Below are 19,952 nucleotides of genomic sequence, written 5' to 3' on the forward strand. Positions count from 1 at the left end.
CACCACAAAGCAGTCGTGAGAAAGGGTTTCTGGTGCTCAGTTATACGTAAGAACTCTGGGAAAGCTTGTTTATCCCTCTAAGGTCGCCACCGGGAAGAAAGGGTAGCGGAGGTGGTCCACGTGTTGCCCTCAAGGGTTTTGGTGAGGGAGGGGGGCCCACAGGAGGGAGGGAAATAGAAGGTGCTGGCGTCACAGAGGCAAGGGGCTAGGGACAGAAAGAACAATGGGCAGCTGGCACTGTGCTGGTGCCACGAGCAAGCAGACGGGGCCACATGCTCACATCTCTCATCTGTTAGCTTTACCTTTGGGCTACCAGGCTGCTGCTGACCTGAGCATCTACTGAAGCTCTCACAGCAGCCCCCAGAAAGTTCACATCCACCACTAAAGTGGGAGGAGGGCCATTCCCACCACTTTACCTTCCCCACTGCCTACTAAAACCTCCCTTGCTTAATTCCACTTTGGGGTATATACACAAAAAAAGTGGAAGCAGGGACTCGAACAGGTATTTGTACATCCGTGTTCATAGCAGCATTATTCACAATAGTCCAAAGGTGAAAACAACCCTACCGTCCACTGATGGATGAATACGTAAACAAAATGCGGCGTACACAAACCAATGGGATATGATTCAGCCTTTGAAAGGAAGGAAATTGACACACAGACGAACCCTGAAGAAGTACTAAGTGAAATAAGCCAGACACAAAAGAACACATGTCATATGATTCCACTTATATGAGGTTCCTGGAATAGTCAAATTCATTGAGATAGAAAGTTTAACAGTGGTTACTGGAGGGCTGGGGAGAGGGGGGAATGAGGCGTTATTGTTTAATGGGTACAGAGTTTCAGTTTGAGATGATGCAAAAGTTCTGGAGGTGGATAATGGTGATGGTTGCACAACAATACGAACGTACTTAATGCCACTGAATTGTATACTTAAAATACGATAAAGTACAAATGGTTAAAATAGTAAATTTTGTCATGTATATTTTCATACACACACACACACACATCCTCCCTTGCTTAGCCAAAACCACCATACCTTCTATAGGAAAAAATGAGGAAGTCCTTTTTGTTGTCCAAAGGAGGTATCCACAGTGAAGTACACCAGCACCTGCTTTCACAAATTATACTCAAATTATACTCAAGCCCTCCAAATCATTCACAAGTCAGAGAAACTGAGTTTTTCAAGACCCCTCCAAACTTTCAAAATGGAGAAAGCTTAAAGACCGTGATAAGTCACTGGCAGAATCCAGGCAGAGTCCATGAGTCCGCAGCCTTCACCCTACAGTGTACTCCATCATCATGAAGATATTCCTCTTTCATGCCCCATCGCTCAACTCTAAACATCGGTTCCCTCATCATAGCGACTGTCGTGCTCACAGGCAATTACAGCCTCCCTTTATTCATCTTCAGCTGTGCTACTGCAACACAGAGACACGGTCCCTTTCATCTTCCCTCTCACATGGGTGACTGACTTCCAATTTCTTGTCCCCACTGCAAAAGAATAACTATACCTAGACAGCATCGACAATGCTGCTAGATCATTCTTCTTAATGGCGTAAGTAAATATAATTTGAGAAACCAACAGATTTGTGACCAGGGAGAGCTGAAGTTCACTGACTCCTATATTGAGCTGCTAGTCTAGCCTTAAAAGAAAACGTGGTGTGTGTTGACTCACACAAAAAAAGTCCAAAGCGTAGGCTTGACCCCATGTCCTTGAAGGCATCACTGCCTACTAGCCAGGGATCTCCAACTGACAAGGAAACTGAAAGATGAATGGAGAGAGGACACGTGCCTTTAGGGAGGCTGGCTGTCAGAGCACAGTGACACCAATGGGGTATCAAGGTCTGAATCAAATTAATCGCCCAGTGCAGCAGTCTCTAAACTGTTCTGCTGCTAGACTCAACTCCACCAGAGATACCCAATTTCACTTCTTAGAATATTAGCACCAGCATTCTATATTTAACATAGAATGGCAAGGCAATATTACTAACCACGAGGGCCTGAGGACAAAGTTAGGAAGATGCTTGAAAGGGTGGGACAAAGTTAGGGGGATGCTTCAAAAGGAAGCTTGTAGCAAGCAGAGCAAACAGCAGATGCTAACAGTTCAGGGCAATCCCAGACTGACTGGGTCCATGACAATTATTTCACGAAGTCTCTAAAGCCCAATTCCATACCGTGAGAGAGCTAGGGACTGTGGAAAAATACCAGAACAAACGTGTCTACCATGCAGAAACCAAAGCCGCTGGACAGACCGCAAGGCTATGGAGCGAGCGGCATCTCAAGCTGCCGCTGCCACTGTCAACTGCAGCTTTAAATCAAAAGTAACATTCGGAGTGAAATGCGCCAAGATGATTCAACGGGATAGTGGTCTCTTTACCCTCAATTACAGAGAACCACCCTGTTACCCTTGCCATCGAATGACAAAAGGGTAAAAAATGCCAACACGCAGTCTATTTTTAAATGGAAACAATTCAAATCTACACTTACAGAGAAATATATTTGGCCCTCTTTTCTTTTCCCTTAACTTGTTCTTAAAGAAGAAATATTTCTTCTCACCTACCAAGATTACCAAATTCTAATAAGGGAAGATAATAGGATCATATGAGTTAATACACGAAACAGAGCTTAGTAAGCTTCAGTGTTCCTATTATTTTCAGTACATGCACTGCTGCCTTTCGGTACACCTACACCCAGCAACTTCTCCCATTCTGCTATGAGACCCAGCCCTCGCCAGCAAGTCCCTCTTGCACCTAGACCACCAAGGTAGTCTCCCTTCAAGGGGTGATTGTATGGATTTAAAATTCTTATCAAAACGTACAGAATGGTTTGGCTCTAAGCTCTAGCTGTACAGACCAAAGGCTAATGTGACAACTTAAAATTGATTTTTAAGGAAGTATTAAGTAGAGCTACTCTAATGAGAACGTGGTAACCAGAACCTGACACCAAGCAGGATGTGTGAGTGAGGGCACCAGGGAGCTGGGTGGGGACGGTGTCTAAGCGACGCCAGGCACAGGTCAGAGCGAACATGTGCATCCTTGTATTGAAATATAATTCAGCAGAAAGAATTGCTAGACATGTCTAAAGCCCCCGGGAAATGACAGATATTGATGAATGCTGTTGGGAAGATATATGGAAGGAAACGGCAGATAAATAGAACCATTTTTTCTCAGTCATTTTGAGGATATGAGGAGCAGCTGTTAAACTACCTGTCAGTGCCCTGTGCTCTCTTCCTCTGTCTCCTTCCTCACCCCCATCTGCATTCTCTACCCGTTTCTAAACCCTCCCGGAGGACCAGTATCTTGCTCTCTTCAAAATAATCCTCAAGCGAGCAGGAGTCATCTCCTCCTCCCCTGTCATAATCTGGCTGCTCAACCCAGTTAGTCCAACCCTTTCCAAAATGTCATTCTTTTTTGTTTGTTTGTTTTGGTTTTCTTTATTTATTCCCAAAACGTCATTCTATCCTAACAGGTTGGCTGCCCCCTGTGGATCCTGGAAACACAGCTGACCCTTGAACAACACAGGCTTGAACTGCGCAGGTCCACTTATTTGTGGATTTTTTTCAACGGTCAACACGCCGGTACTACACGATGCGGAAGGGTTGAATCCGCAGATATGGGACCACGGATGTGGAGGAACCATGGGTAGGGAGGGTAGGCTTTAAGTTGTTTGCAGATTTTTGACTTCACAGAGGGTTGGCCTCCCCAACCACCTTGTTCAAGGGTTGTTCAAGGGTCAACCGTACGTTCAGTTTTTAAACTCCTGAAGTGAAACTGCTGAATTCAAATCCATTACCATTTGGCCCCAGTCACGAGACTCAAATCTAAAATTCAAAGCCTCACAACTACCATGTAGTGGCTCTGTGACCTTGTTAACCTCTTAAGTCTCAGTTTCCCATAAATGCTCTGTAAAAATGGACATGATTGGGCTTCCCTGGTGGTGCAGTGGTTGAGAGTCCGCCTGCTGATGCAGGGGACACGGGTTTGTGCCCCAGTCCGGGAAGATCCCACATGCCGCGGAGCGGCTGGGCCCGTGAGCCATGGCCGCTGAGCCTGCGTGTCCAGAGACCGTGCTCCGCAACAGGAGAGGCCACAACAATGAGAGGCCCACGTACCGCAAAAAAAAAAAAAAAAAAAAAAAAAAAAGGACATGATTGATCAACCTCCTGGGGCGACGGTGAGGACAATTTAGGATGTACACAGAGAGCTTGTCATACCATCTGGCAAACAGAAGGTCCACAATAAACAATGACTTATTATCCCCTCTACCTTCCATTGCTAAACAACTCTTCCTGGCAACAGCACTCCTCCTCGATATCATTCTCAGGCTGGATCAAATACTCTCCAGCTCAGGGCCCTGCGGAGTAAGAGGCTCTCATTCCATTCACCAAGTGGACTCAAGAGCACAGAGTGGGAAACCAGTCAGACAGGGATTTGCACCCTGGTTTCACCATCTATTAGCTGCGAAACCCTTGATAAATTACTTTCCCTCCCTGAGCTTCTATGTCTAGACCTCCAGTGATGATGATCATAGGTAACACACACCAAGTACCCAGCACCGCGTTGAACACACAGTGTGTGTTCCGTGGTGGCTCAGGTCCCTTCCAGGATGCTTTACCCATTTTGGCATCATTGGCATTGAATCTACAACCAGGGGCGTTACTAGCCTTACCTTCCCCCCCATTAATCACCTGCTTCTATGGGGCTGCCTGCGTCTAGGGTGCCATCTGTTTCTGTACATAACATGCTTTTCTACATTGCAAACTCAGTGTCAGCTGGGACCGTATCTCATCTGTCTTTGTAGCCCCACATCACAGCCCGCACACAGAAGCTACTGACAGTTTACAGGATCATATACTTATGCCTGTGCCTATTAACTCTCCACTCTGTCTCTCATTTATATTTCTCCCAGGGTTCGGATGTTTTCATTTTTGTTTAGTTCCCCATTGCCTAGAATGTTCAAATGTGGTTCAGTTGTTTGTTTTGTAACCATAGCAATAGTGAAAAAAGGCTCAGCGGCCTTAAACTTGATACAAGAACATCGTATCACTTCTCCTGGCTTTGGTTTTCTCTTCTAAAACCCATCTCCAAAAGAGTCTGACACTGCCACAGAACACTGTGTACATCCAAGGCCAACTGTTTAACCTGAGTACATGTGAGGACAATTTGCACTTAGTATCTTACTTTTTGAAGAAATTATGAATCCTACTCAGTAACATTCTTTCGCCCACTAAGATGCTTTGATTGACACACCCAAATGTCACTGGCATCCTGAGATGCTAAACATTTCTGACAACTGCCCTACATCTAAACAGTTAGGACAGAGGCCAAGGAAGAACTGGGGATCAGGAGCTTTCCAAGAGAAACAAAAAGAACAAAGGCAGCCACAGGGGCATAAAATAGACTCCATATGACAGTCGAAGCAGAAATTTCCAGACAAGTCCAAATTTCCTAACAAGTTCTCTAGCTTTATTACAAGGAAACGTCTTGTACAATCTAATTCACTTAACGGTGTATTTCCATATATATCTCTTTGGAATAGTTCCTAGTTTCATGTAAGCTTTTGTTCCAAACAGATTCCAAATTCTTCTTCCGTAATGTCTATGTGTGCCCCCCTAAAGAACATATTATTTTTGTCTTAAGAAATCTTTGTTGATACTGATTAATGAATAAACAGGAAATCTAGAACAAAACTATACAATTTTTTGCCCCAAAATACTGCATAGTAGATCTCCTCCAGCACCTCCAAATGGCAATCTATTAAAATGCCCTATTTCTGGGGTGGGAGATCTCAATCAAGGACTGTATAACCCTTACTAGGAAAGTTAATGTCCACTCTACCTGGTTTAAAAGCAATAGGATCTAGGAACCACTGTTATCCGAACTATAACCCTGTGCCTTGAATTAAGTTCTAACAAATCACTAAGTGCCTTGCAAAACATAACATTGCCCTTGTTTTTAAGAAGAGAAAATTTTAAGCCAAGATTAGCATCATGATTGCCTCAAGCACTGCTTGGAAATTAATGACCAGTGTAGGGTTGGAATTCAACCTTGCCATTTCTGGTCTCTTATGTAGCCCCTGACTTCTGAAAGTTCAGACGACATTAAGTAGCCTTGAACTCCAGGATCAGTGCCTCATGTCTTAAAGTAACAGTATCACTAGGCTACTTAACATTCCTTTTTAGGGACTTCAGTCATGCTTATGAGGAAATCAGTGTGCTCTGGCACTCAGCTAGGGGGCAGGTAGCTATTGGGTTGTTCCAATCATCCTCCAAATAGTCATCTCTCAAGATCGAGAGCCTGATCATTTTCTTCTAGCCATTCATTAAATGCATTTAATCTCCTACTATTTAAATCCACCGAGAGCACTATAACCGTTGAAAGAATGGCAGTGGGCATATACACACAGACTTAACACACACCAAAGAGTATCATACGTCAGATCTGCTTATGGTTGTCCACAAAGCTGGTCCTGTCTCCAAGGTGACTGCAGGTAAAGGGGCGGAGGGCGGGGAGCATGAGAGAGGATAGTGTACTAATGTCTGTGTGTAAGACCCCTAGCATCTTGCCCCTCGTGCCATGCATGTACTTATGAGACAACATGTCTGATAAAGCCTCAGTACAGAACCCTTCCTGTAGTTACTGATAGAGTTGCCAGCTTTCATAGAACTACAGGATGCCTCAATAAACTGGAATGCAAATAAACTGGATTATGTATACCACAAATACTACATTCTACACATCAATGCTAAAAATATTATTACCAGTCTCTCTGGAATTAACATTGAACTTAGTGCCATGTATTTTATCTGGCGACCCAATTCACTGAGCACTTAGGATTGGCAATGCAGGAGGCTTAGCTTTGAGGGTTCAAGGAAAAGGTCCTCAAGGAATTTATAAAGTAGTAAAAGGGATTATAGGTCCACAAATAATAGGAAGTTAAGTGATCCATCCTGGAAGAAGAGGACAATGTAACATGGTAGCAGGAAGGAGAGAGTGAACGTATAGCTGTGGAAGTGATGTGAAGGGGTCTGAGATGGAATGTGAATGGAGCAAAGAACCATGAGCTTCATCTCGTTGTTCTGTACACCGAACATGGGGGCCTCACTGCTCTGGGTTTGCGCATGTATCACCTACCATCATTTTTATATTATTTATATATACCAGTGCGGCCAAAAGCTAGTAAAATAGAGTAAAAACAAAACAACAACAAAAATGCTTTGCACTGAGACTCCTAGCAAACAAAGCAAAGACAGAAACACAGTGGGATACCCAGCTCTCATTACTTAATAAGAGAAAGAATTCAAATTTGTCAGACCACACAACCTCTTTTTCCTCATTTTGAGCTCAGAGAAATTTCTGTTGGCGGTTTTAATAAAAGGGCAATGACATACCTAATTCTCACTGTCGTCTAGAGTCATTTAGGGCAAAAATGCGGGTACCTCCTACATTACGGAACACTAAATAAAAACTGAGGGTGCAATGCTGTGTGTGCACGCATACATGTGAACACATAATCAAAGTCCATGTATACACTTTACATACATACATGCCTCTCCTTTACAGGGACTTGGAAACTGGGAACTAAGGTACCTCAAGTCTAACTTGGTGCAGTGTTAATAATTTACACAGTGGTCATGACTCCACCTGTATTCTTATTCAGAAAAAGGGAAACAGATGTTTAAATGGTACCATTCTCTCTTTTCAAAGGTTTTACCCACCAGGGATCAAGTCAACAAGGAGTTAAAAAGCAAGGAGTGGGGGGCTTCCCTGGTGGCGCAGTGGTTGAGGGTCCGCCTGCCGATGCAGGGGACACGGGTTCGTGCCCCGGTCCGGGAAGATCCCACATGCCGTGGAGTGGCTGGGCCCGTGAGCCATGGCCGCTGAGTCTGCGTGTCTGGAGCCTGTGCTCCGCAACGAAGGGAAAAAAAAAAAAAAAGCAAGGAGGGGACTTACTTTCAGCTCTCCCTTCAGGCCCTGTTGGGATGCAGGGGACTGAGACAGTACTGTCAAAAAACAGAGAAATGATCTGGCTAGGCAGACACAAGAAAATAAATTTAGCCCTGACAATATGCATTGATTAAGTACTTGAATGACAATGGAACATGACAATGACAAATGCAGGCTACCACCACCAGAGTCATTAATACATCAGAAACACTAATTTTTACCAATCTTTAAACATCCCGGTTGGTGGCATTTGCATTTCTTTGCCTACTCTTTTTTCCTGCGGAGATGACAAAAAGTCAGCTTCATTTTCAGTTTCCATCCAGGAAGCTAAAAAAAAAAAAGTCTACATTCCTGATCTTTGATTAGCCCCTGAAAATGAGTTTTATTTTTTTTAATGTATGCTTTTTTGTTTTTTTAATTTTATTTATTTTTGGCTGCGTTGGGTCCTCGTTGCTGCTTGTGGACTTTTCTCTAGTTGCTGTTGTCTTCGTTGTGGTGCTCGGGCTTCTCACTGCGGTGGCCTCTCTTGTAGTGGAGCACGGGCTCCAGGCACGCGGGCCTCAGCAGTTGTGCACACGGGCTCAGCTGCTCCACGGCATGTGGGATCCTCCCAGACCAGGGCTCGAACCCATGCACCCTGCACTGGCAGACGGACTCTCAACCACCGCGCCACCAGGGAAGCCCTGAAAATGAGTTTTAAACAAGAGATGGATGGCCTGGTGTGCTCAGTTTCAGAGGACAGGACGTCACTACCAGGCTCCTCCAAGGGAGAAGGTGGGCTTCCTTGCTCAACAGTGGAGAAAGGATGTAAGTGTAAAGGGAGAAAAGGAAGAAAAACCAGCCTCTGCAAAGACTCCCCCATCCCTCATCTTGGTAGCTAAAAGTATTCACTATGCAAGGTCAAAGGGACCTTGAGAGTATCCGGTCCAATGCACTCATTTTACAAATGAGGAAACTGAGAACCAGAAATGAAGGCATAGCTACTTAGCGGTTGACTTGGGACAAGAATCTGGGCCTCAGATCCCCACTTCAGGCCCTTCTCATTACACCTCGAAAAATCAGTACAGGAGTTGTCGCGACGCTATGCCCACCCAGACAAGTTACTTGTTTTCCCGTCTTTAAACCCCATTCAGTGTAACTCAGGTATTCCATTCTCCTTCGGATCTGCATCCCCCCCATCACTGTTTTCCGGAGGACTTATGTGTGGTCCAATGTACTGATTCCAGTACATGCGCAGTTAGCACCCACGTGCACCTCTGTGCAGCTGCACTGCAGCTGGATTGTATATAAGAAAATGTCACCACGAGAGCCGGCTACCTATGTCCAACTTCCTACATGGGTTCCAGCGTGGCAGGAAATGGCAGCCACCATCTTCCTTGCCTTCCCCGATCTTACCTCCCCTTTCCCAATAACTCAAAGAGCACTATAGGTGGGATTTAATAAATAGTTGATACTAATTTCCAATTACTTAAACTCATGTTTAAACTCATGTTTCATATTCTTAACTGTAATACAATCAATTCAACTTTCGTGGCTTTCTCGTTTATGCTGAAGAGTCACAGGGATCTAAAACCACGTCTCTCTTAAAGACGATACATATACAAAACTGAGAAGACAAGCTTGGAATCAGCTTTTCAGAACCTACAAGTACACAACGCATGAAGGAGAGGAAAACCACACCCTGCCATACCCAGGCCTCGGTCTATCCTATCAGCATTAAACAGATCTTCAGGGAAGTACTAGGAAAAAACTGGGGAGAAAAGAAGGAAAATGATTATGTTCCTTAAAAAAATTTAACCCCTTGATAAAATGTTTAAAAAAAAAAACCTGCCATCAGTTTTCTATTCTAAATAAAATTTTAAGAACAAACAAATTTTTGAGATATGGATTCAATAAACTCATTTTTTTTCAATCAGGAATAACAGAAGTCCATTATTTATAGAATCACCCTAGAACACAAGAAATAAGGGGGAGAGACAGAGAGAAAGAGGAACGGAGAGAGAAAACCGGGAGAGAGAAAAACTGTTTGTTTTTTTGTCGGTACGCAGGCCTCTCACTGCCGTGGCCTCTCCCGCCGTGGAGCACAGGCTCCAGACGCGCAGGCTCAGCGCCCACGGCTCACGGGCCCAGCCGCTCCGCGGCACGCGGGATCCTCCCGGACCGGGGCACGAACCCGTGTCCCCCACACCAGCAGGCGGACCCTGAACCACTGCGCCACCAGGGAAGGCCCGAGAAAAACTGTTTTGGGGATCCTAATATTCATACATCTTTGGTTTGTTTCTATTAAGTTTCTTCTTTAGCCTAATTGGTGTAGAGAACTTCCTTATATATTTGGACACATACAACCTTTAAAATAATGCCAGCAAAAACTTTAAATGACCACTAGACACTCTCTTCTTTGGGGTACTTAGAAGAATTTCAGTCACTGAGTTTGATCACATCCAACATAACCCAGCCTAAGGTCAAGAAGCCAACTTATTTTGTAGGTGATAATGGTTTAGCTGTATCTCAGTATGCAACTGATGTTCCTACCCTAGCAATCTTGATATTCTGTATCACAATGATTTAAGGCCCAAGTTACCTTTTACCTCGCAGAAGGTGCTTCAAGAAACTTAAATCAGGCCTTCCAGCAACAACATCTTCTTAATGAACACTCAGGACTAATTTTAGATCCTTCAAATTCTATCTGGTACAGAACTGAAAAACGGATTTCTGAAGAGCCGTTCTCGCTGATGTAGCACGGCTCCCAGCACTCTCTGGAGCTCATGCACACATCAAAGCAAACAGCCCAGTCTCTCATCTGACTCACAGTGTAAGAGCAGCACATTCCAGTCCTCATGTTTTCATTTAGACTCTTTCCTTGATTCTCCTCTCATGCCTGACATCACCTCCTGGGATGCTTTCATTGGTGCCAAATGTCTGAAGGAGAGATTTGAGCTTCAAATAGGACTCTGCAGCCCGACTCTGAACAAGGTGGCCACTTGACAATTCCCAAGCAGCAGGTGACCAGGGGCCTGGGAACCACCAAGTGATGCTCCCCCGTCAGTGGGAGCAATGACTCATGGGTAAGCCATCTGCATGGGCCATGAGCTACAGCAGAGGGGCCCCGGACAGACAGCCACTGGGAGGCGGCATCTGCCAAAGAAGCTGGCTAGCAGCTGCAAGCCCCATTAAGGCGGAGTCTCAGGAGATCTTCCCACCCTGACAAGGAGCTACTACAAACGCCAACAAAATACATCTACATTGCCATCTTCTAATTAGAACACCTAGATAGCAAACAAAATATCCAGACTTAAGCTGACATAGGAACAGTGAAGACAGCAAGTGGGTTTAAAGGCTACTTAAAATCATGCACCTTCACCAGAAAGAAGATGCTCATGGATTTGCCTCTTGATCGCTTGGTGACTCAGAAAAAATAGGTAGAGACACTCTCCAGACTCATAAACCACTGTGGAGGAAGTACACGATGTTACAAGTTCTAAAACAACACTAAAGCCACATAAAAGAATTCCTGCCCCCAGTTATATGCCCTCAGCATAGAAAATTTGTAAGTATTGAGAAACAGTAAAACAAATAGAAGCCGGATGTTTTTAAGCCAGTAAAACCCTAAGTGCGAATTATCCAGGTTCTTTTCCCTGTTGGCCAAAAGCCAAGAATCCAAACTGACAGCATCATTGTCTTTACAACAACTGTGAAGACCTTTACCTTTTAAAAGTTTTAAAACTTGCCAGATTTCAAAATATGAACATATCGGTCATCCTTCATGGGCTGGTTAAGTCGAACAGCACACCCACTGCTCGGTCCACAGTCCCACCACACTTCCAAGCTCCCATGGGCTTTGGCTCTACCCCTGGAGAATCCCACGCTGGGCACCAAAACCCCCTGACTCTTACAGCTCAGCTCCACCCTCCCCATGGCTCTCCTGAGTGACCCTGGACCAGGTTCCTCTGCTATATTCTGTGGAACTGATGTTCCCAGTTCACAAATTTCCCTGGTGTCTTAACATTTCCCTCAAACATGTACACTGACTTCACTTTCAATTCATGATCACAGACCTTGAATGGGCTGTCAGTGCTTCCAAGAAACCCTACTACATTTATAGTCTGCCTTCCTATTCTCTAAGAGCATTTCAGACTTCCTCCTCTAGTCAATTCCCATAGAACCCTCCCGGAGCCCACACAGATATCTCATAATGCAGAGAAGTGAAGCCACTAAATCAATTAAACCACCTGCTTTTTTATGAAAAGAAAATGTATTAAAATCACTGATCTGGAAAGGGAATATTTTAAAATTAAACTTATTTTGAAGTAACTGTGGGTTCGCATGCAGTTGTAAGAAATAATGCAGAGAGATCCAGGTGTCCTTTACCCAGTGTCCCTCAATGCCAACATCTTACAAAACTATGGTGTACAATCACAACCCCGATAATGACATTGCTACAGTCAAGATATAGAACATTTCCACCATTGCAGAATCCCTCATGTTGCCCGCTCATAGCCACACCTACTTCCTTCCCAGGTCCTCCTCCTGAAGTCCTGACAACCACTAATCAGTTCTCTACTTCTATAATTTTGCCATTTCAAGAATACGATATAGAAATGGAATTACACAGCACGTAACCTCTTGGGGTTTTTTGTTTTGTTTTGTTTTTGTTTTCTAACTCAGCCTAATTCTTTGGAGATTCACCCAGGTTGTCACGTGCATCACCTGCCGTATCAGTAAACAAAGGATGGTGCAGCCGTCAAGCCAGCAGCCACTGCAGCTGCCTCCCAACTGTGTACCCTGAGGGCATTCAGGGTGGAGAAAAGCAGGATTCTGGCCCTAGATAGTGAAGGCGCATATCAAAGGAATGATTTCAGAGTCCAGACTCTTGCATCTTCCCATACACGGAAAAGAAAAGCGCTAAATTCATTAACTTGAGATGTGTGCTTTTCTTTAACTAACAGTAATCTTTGGATGTCCCTACTACCCGTTTTTGTTGTTGTTGTTTCCGAAAAGTGTTAAATATCCTGGCTTCTTCCTTACCTCCTCCCAGCAGTTCCTCAGAGCCATCTGACAGGCTGCCTCCCAGGTTTAAGTCCTCAGCAAGTCCACCGAATAAAACATAGTTCTCAACTTCTAGGTTGTGCTTTTTTTTTTTTTTTCAGTAGACAATTGGTAGTTTGTTCCTTTTTATTGCTGAGCAGTATTTCATGGTATAGATGTACCTAAACTACCTGCTTTTGCATCCATTTTCTCCTCCTTCCTCCTGTTACAATGAAGGAAGTACCTCTCTCCCTACAAAGGCCAACCATTTGACATGTGCTCCGGATACCCTGCCAGGTGCTTCCACAGCACTTGACTTCTCTGGTTATCATCTCTTTCTTCTGAACCATCCTCAACACCTTACGAACATGCTTGCCTGGTTCCCACATTACAGTGGTCCCCTCTGACCCCTCATGCCCTTCCAGCTCACACTTGTTTTCTCGAGTCTCTTATAACTGTACAACTTCTCAGAAGAGCTATCCACACTCTCATCAACACATCAGCTACCTCAAAGTCCTTCATTACTGTTTGCTCCTAAGCCAGTTCACTCTAGCTGCCATCCACACTTCAGCACCTTCCTCCTCAAGGTTTCCAGTGACTTACACTGTTGCAATCCAATGGCAACTTCTTAAGATGTCCTCATCTTATTCTCTTAGATGAAGCCAATCCTTTCCTTCTCAAAATATGCCTCTTGCTTCTGTTACTGCACAGTCCTTCCTGGACATTCTGATTTAACATGCCCCACAGGCATTTCAGACCTAACATACTGAAAACTAATCACACCCAATTTCTTTATTAAAACCTATTTCTCAGTCTTCCCTGATTTTGTAAATGCCATATTTCCCTTGCCTCTTGTGTAGCTGGACTCAGAGGCCACAGTCCAGCAGGGACCATACTTCCTAGCACTCCCCCAACAGTAGCACCAGCCTTGAATTTGGCTTTGACCATGTGAGAGGACCTTGCCAAACAAATGCGAATGGAAATAAAGTGTGTCTCTTCCAGGATGGGACTTTTAGGAAGTTTTTCTTCTCTGTCCACTTCTACCAGCTGGAAGCAGAGTGTGGAGGCCGTAAAGAAGAGCCAGAGCAGAAGGTGGAAGGAATGCGGGTCCCTAACTCACCAGGAGGGAGAGAGCTGCCTCATAACCCAAAACACTTACATGAGCTAGAAGTATGTGACAACTGTGTCAAGCCCCAGAAATTTTTTGGTTTGCTCGCTCTAGCACGTGGTATTATCCTAATACACACCATTTTTACATAGGCATTCTTTTGATGGTATTACAAACATGAAGAAATCCAGAGCACATACGAGAGTATTCAGGTGCAATATTTACTGAATACCAAGGCTACCTATAACATAGTTATGTTTCATGTAAATTTGCTTTAATCTAAATTCTGTCAGACTTGCCTACTAAGCTAAGGAGGCCTTTAGGATGAGAAACCCATTAAACTCTACACAGCACTTAAACAGAATAGCCTTCAAGTTAATTTTAAAGAAAAGAATGTTTTCTGGCATTGTGTGGTTTGTTTTTCCTTTCCCTCTTAAAGTAAAATTCATTCTGAAATGTGTTTTTCTGAATTTTCAGATGTTATCCCCAACAAGTAGGAAAAATCTCTCAAGTTTTTCCCCCAGATAGAATACAGCGATGCTAACAGTTTTAGAAGTTCTAATTTATACTGTCTACAAAGTTGATTTCCTATTATTGTGTGCAAGTGACACACATACAAAGATTCCTCTTTGTTTTACATTCCAAACAACCCAAATATGTTTTGAAAAACACAATTCTCTGCATAAGAAAAAGAAGTCTTCCTTCATTTTCTGCGTGTTAGGACTACAACACACAAACATCACAGCTGTGGAATGCAGGAGTAGGATTCAGCGCAATCATTTTCTTTTTTAACATCTTTATTGGAGTATAATTGCTTTACAATGGTGTGTTAGTTTCTGCTTTATAGCAAAGTGAATCAGCTATACATATACATATATCCCCATATCTCCTAGGGCAATCATTTGCATATCAAGAAGCCAGGAGTCAAGATCCTGAGGTTCTGCCCTTCATTCTGCAGCTTCCTTGCTGTGAACTGTCAGGCACATTACCAATTAGGCCCAGATTTAAGAATCCGTATGATTTGAATAATGCTTCTATTTCTCATCAGGGGGCTCCAAACCTCAGTCAATGTTTACACGATGCTTCTGGGAGCCTATTTAGCAAACTGCAGGCCATGAAGATATAAAACATCATCAGCTTCAAAAAAGAAAAAAAAAAAAAAATCCAGGCAGGGATGGGCATGGTGAACACTAGATCTGTTGTTTAAATGCCAGCCCTGCGTAAAAGGTACTGGTTGTTTTTTCCTCTGATCTAATCCTCTTAGTCATTCACAATTTTAGTTGAGGAAGAAAATGTCAAAAGTTCCATCAAGGGTTTCTGCATGGTAGAATTATGGGCTTACAGCTTTTTCCTTTATGGTGCTCTGTATTTTCTGAACTGTCCACATTGAACACATGTTATTTTCTTTTCTTTTTTTTTTTTTTGCGGTACACGGGCCTCTCACTGTTGTGGCCTCTCCTGTTGCGGAGCACAGGCTCCGGACGTGCAGGCCCAGCAGCCATGGCTCACGGGCCCAGCCACTCCACGGCATGTGGGATCTTCCCGGGCTGGGGCACGAACCCGTGTCCCCTGCATCGGCAGGCGGACTCTCAACCACTGCGCCACCAGGGAAGCTCCATATTACTTTCTTAATTGAAAAATTGGTAAATGTAAATATTTTCACTCTATAAGACTGTTTTTAAAGAGAGACGAAAGCTAACTATGTCAGACTGAATTATTGGTGCCAATTCTTTGCTTCCCCCCGGAAGTGTTACAGATCTGCATCTTTGCCAAGGTATTATGGTGGGTGGAGCATGCCTCTGCCCGTTGATGCTGGGCTTGGCCATGTGACTTGCTTTGGCCAATGGAAAGTTAGCAGACATGGTGCCAGCAGAGGCTTGAAACCTGCCTGTGCAGGTGGACGTGCACACGCTTGCTCCTGTCTCTTACCAGGAGAACATAATACCTTGGGTAGCTTCTGGCTCAAGGAAGAGGAGAGACACGTGGAGCAGATCTAGACCCAGACTGCATCCTAGAACCAATCACAGCAGAGGCTAAATAACCCAAAACCCAGGTGACCTGCAGCCACAGGAGAAAAAAGGGAATATGTATTGTTGTCTGAAAGTGAAACTTTGTGGTTATGTAGCATTATTGTTGTCAACTGGTACACCACCTAATACCACAAAAAAACTCAGGGGCAAAAGTAACTCATGGATTGAATTGCAGGGTATAAAAAGGGCCATGTAGCAACCTTCACTTGCCCAATTATAAAGGGGACCAAGTCAACCATAATCCCAGTTTGAGAAAACTCTTTAGTAGACAGGAATTGTTTTCCTTCCTCTCATTAAATATATAATTATTTAATTACAATTATATTAAGTCCTATGAAAAGATGAGTCCATTCAACAATGAGATTTCACATTAAAAATATACTGTGAGTTTTCAATGTTAAAATGTATTTTTTCACAACATGATTTAATGTTTATAATTGTTTTCCACTTTATGTGTATAACATATTATGTTTCACCAGTATTCTTTTGCCAGATATCTAGATTTTAGATAATATGCGATTTTAATTATTATAAGTGGTGCTGCTCTAAACATAACTAAAGTTAATTCTCTACACATATTCACGACTATTTCCTTGTGATGAAATCTGAGGAACAGAATGGCTGGATTAAGGAATATGTAAATTTTAAAGTTTTTACTATGTCTTAATTGTCTAGTTTTAATTTACTTTTGTAATTAATGGACCAGGATCCATACAGATTGAGTCAGCCCCAGATATTAATGGAGCACAAATTTTCCAATTAATTGGGAAAAAAAAAATTACTCGAACTAATCCTGCTGGAATATATTGAAAACCTATTGGGTACCAGCTGTGCTAGGCACAGTGTAGTGGCCACAAGTACAGACTGTGGAGCCACAACACCTGGGTTCAAATCTTGGCTCTGCTGTTTCCGAGCATCGTGATCTTGTGCAATTTACTCAACCTGTCTGTGCCTCAGTGTTCTCATCTGTAAAATGGGTATAAGAGTGCCTCCCTCCTAAGTGCACAGAGATGTTGTAAGGATTAAATAAGTCAATAAATGTAATTCCCTAAAAGCTGTGCCTGCCACATAGTAAAGTCTTTGTGTCGGCTGTCATTAGGGATGAATAGATGAAAAGGTCACAGACCTTCCTCTCAAAGACCTAAGAGTTTAGTGAAACTTATAAAGGCTAATTGGGTGGCAAAATTTTCAAAATATAAATTAAGCCTTCACATAGTCTTTGTTTCAAAGAAAACAGTAGAAAACTGCTAAAGGAAAACAAACCTTGGAATAAAACAAAGTTAACCAATAGGAAGGCGGCTGGTCTTTAAGTTACAGAAACTATCAGGCACAAACTTATGATGTCAAAACCACTTTGACATAAGTTTAGCAACAAGGTCTATTCCAAGGGAAGATCATATGTGATTATTTACAGTTGCCTAAAACTAGTGGAAACCATGTTTCTTAATGATCAGAAATGATGCTTTCTTCTCTCTGCTCTAATACCTGATACTAGCACAGTGCCTGACACAAAGCAGAAACTCAGTTGATAAGGGTTTCAAATTGATGTTCACAAGACCAAGTTACCCATAAACTGCAAATACCCTAAATTCAATTTGTTATGCACCAATACTAATAGCCACCATTACTGGGCTAACTGCTTTGTATGTGTTACTTCATTAAATCCTCAGCTAAGCTATGTAGAAGACCAACTAAGATTGTTTTCTTCATATTCCAAAATCACTTTCAAGCTACTGTTTTTTAAAACAGGCTGATGTTCAAGAGATTTTTTTAAAAAGCTCTCCTAAGGACTATTAAGCATTTTTGAAAATTATCTGACCAAAAATTAATTAACTAAAATAATTTTATATCAAGCTAAATTGCAAAAGGTTAGCTAGAATTGCTAGAGCTGTTGAGATTTTGAAATGGGAATCAAGTTCAGCTTTTTTTTTTTTTTTTTTAAAGGTAAAGGCCAAATTTCATGTTTCTGGTCATATATCTGCATCAAGAGCTATACCTTTGCATTATTTTAAAGTTTTAAGTAAACTGATTTAGCAAAAATTGGAGCAACCATTACTGCCCCCCACCTATTGGTCAAAAATAGTTTAACCTAAGTAAGTAAATTCCCTAAGTGAAATTAGTAAGTAAGGGGTGAGCCTTTTAACCGTTAAGATTTAATCTCCCCTGCTAAAAAACTAAGGGTTAGACTAAATCTTTAGGATCTCCTACTTAAAAATGCAAATATTCTGCATTTATAGAAATGAAAGCAAAGAAAAATGTCCTAACAAGCATTAAAAGAACATCAGTAAAACTCAAGTGTGAACATTTGCCCTAATTTTAATGAAGTGCAGCAATTTTTTGATGAATTTTTTCCCCTTGGCTTCAGGGGGAAAGTCAGCTTCACCCTACACCTCAGCAGTGTGCCACAGTCGGTCACATGTTCTAGACTCTGTGCTGATCATGGTACAGAAGCATTTCTGCTCCCAGAAATTTCATCTCCAAAAAGTCAAAATCCGTAATTCTCCAAAAAAATGAAGAACTCAACTTGTTTTCCAGGTCATTTATGAACTGGCAGACAAGAGAAAACTTTATTGTTAAAAAACAATAAAGTTTCTTTAAAATATTTAGAGGAAAAAGCTCTTAGAATGAAAAAATAGAAATCTAACCTTTAGTGATTTACAATTAAGTTTAATAACATGAAAATTTATATGGGAAATCTTTTTTTAAAAAACATGCTTTAAGTTATTTTAATTTGGCTATCTTTCAAGCCAATAAAAGTTATCTGTAGATTTTCTAGATTTTAATTTTTTAATTAATTAAATTTTAACAACACAATTTAAAAATGGGTGAAAAATTTAAACAAGCACTTCACAAAAGGAGAAATATGAATGTCCAATGAGCACATGAAAAGATGTTTGACATCATTGAGTCATCAAGAAAATACAAATTAAAAACAGAAAGTGATACGACTACTAACCCATTTAAATGGCTAGAATTAAAAAAAAACTGGCAATACCACAGATGGCCAAGGATGCAGAGCAATTAGTTCATTCACCTGTTGCTGGTGGGAATGTAAAATGGTACCACTTTGGAAACAGTTTGGCGGTTTCTTATGAGGTTCAACATACACTACGGATACACCTAACAACACAGATGCATCTTAAAAACAAACTGAGCGAAAGAAGCCAGACACAAAAAAAGCATGCAATGTATGATTCGATTAGTATAAAATTCTTAAGATAAATCTAATCTATAGTGACGAACAGCAGCTCTGGGGTTGCCTGGGCCCAAAGAAGGGGCAAGGGAACATGTTATATCTTGACTTTGGTGGTAATTACACTGGGGTGTAAATTCGCTAAAACCCATCCACAGGTACACTTAGAATGGATACGTTTTATTTTATGTAAATTATACTTCAGTAAAGTTTACTAATATAATCCTCAATTTAATGGCTCTCTGAATTGGATTAGGTTGTACCAAATGGTCTGTGGAGGGGCAGGTACATTCTAAGGGGCTGATTTTCACACAGGGAACTCCACTGTCATTGGGGACACACTACAGTTGTCCCCACCTATCCACGGGGATTGGTTTCAGGACTCTCACAGATGTTCAAGTCCCTTATATAAAATGGCACCGTATTTGTTTATCAACTATGCATGTACTCCCGGATACTTTAAGTCATCTTTAGATTACTCATAATACAACATAAATGCTGTGTAGATAGCTGCCAGCAGAGGGCAAATTCAAGTTCTGCTTTAGGGAACTTTCCGGAATTTTTTTTTTTTTTTTAATATTTTCCATCTGTAGCTGGTTGAATCTGTGGATGTGGAACCCATGGATACAGAGGGCCAACTGTACTGT

General features: G+C 42.3%; 1 protein-coding gene across 1 annotated transcript in view; it reads right to left on the minus strand.

Moving 5' to 3' along the window:
* The window catches only part of LOC309958940 (microtubule-associated serine/threonine-protein kinase 4-like), a gene marked incomplete at both ends in the record, with an annotated part of 316,578 nt that overhangs the window by 124,333 nt on the left and 172,293 nt on the right, over positions 1 to 19,952 (minus strand). The window lies entirely within an intron of this gene.

The sequence above is a fragment of the Leucopleurus acutus genome, assembly GCF_964270905.1.
Source record: "Leucopleurus acutus genome assembly, chromosome: 3".
NCBI lineage: Eukaryota > Metazoa > Chordata > Mammalia > Artiodactyla > Delphinidae > Leucopleurus > Leucopleurus acutus.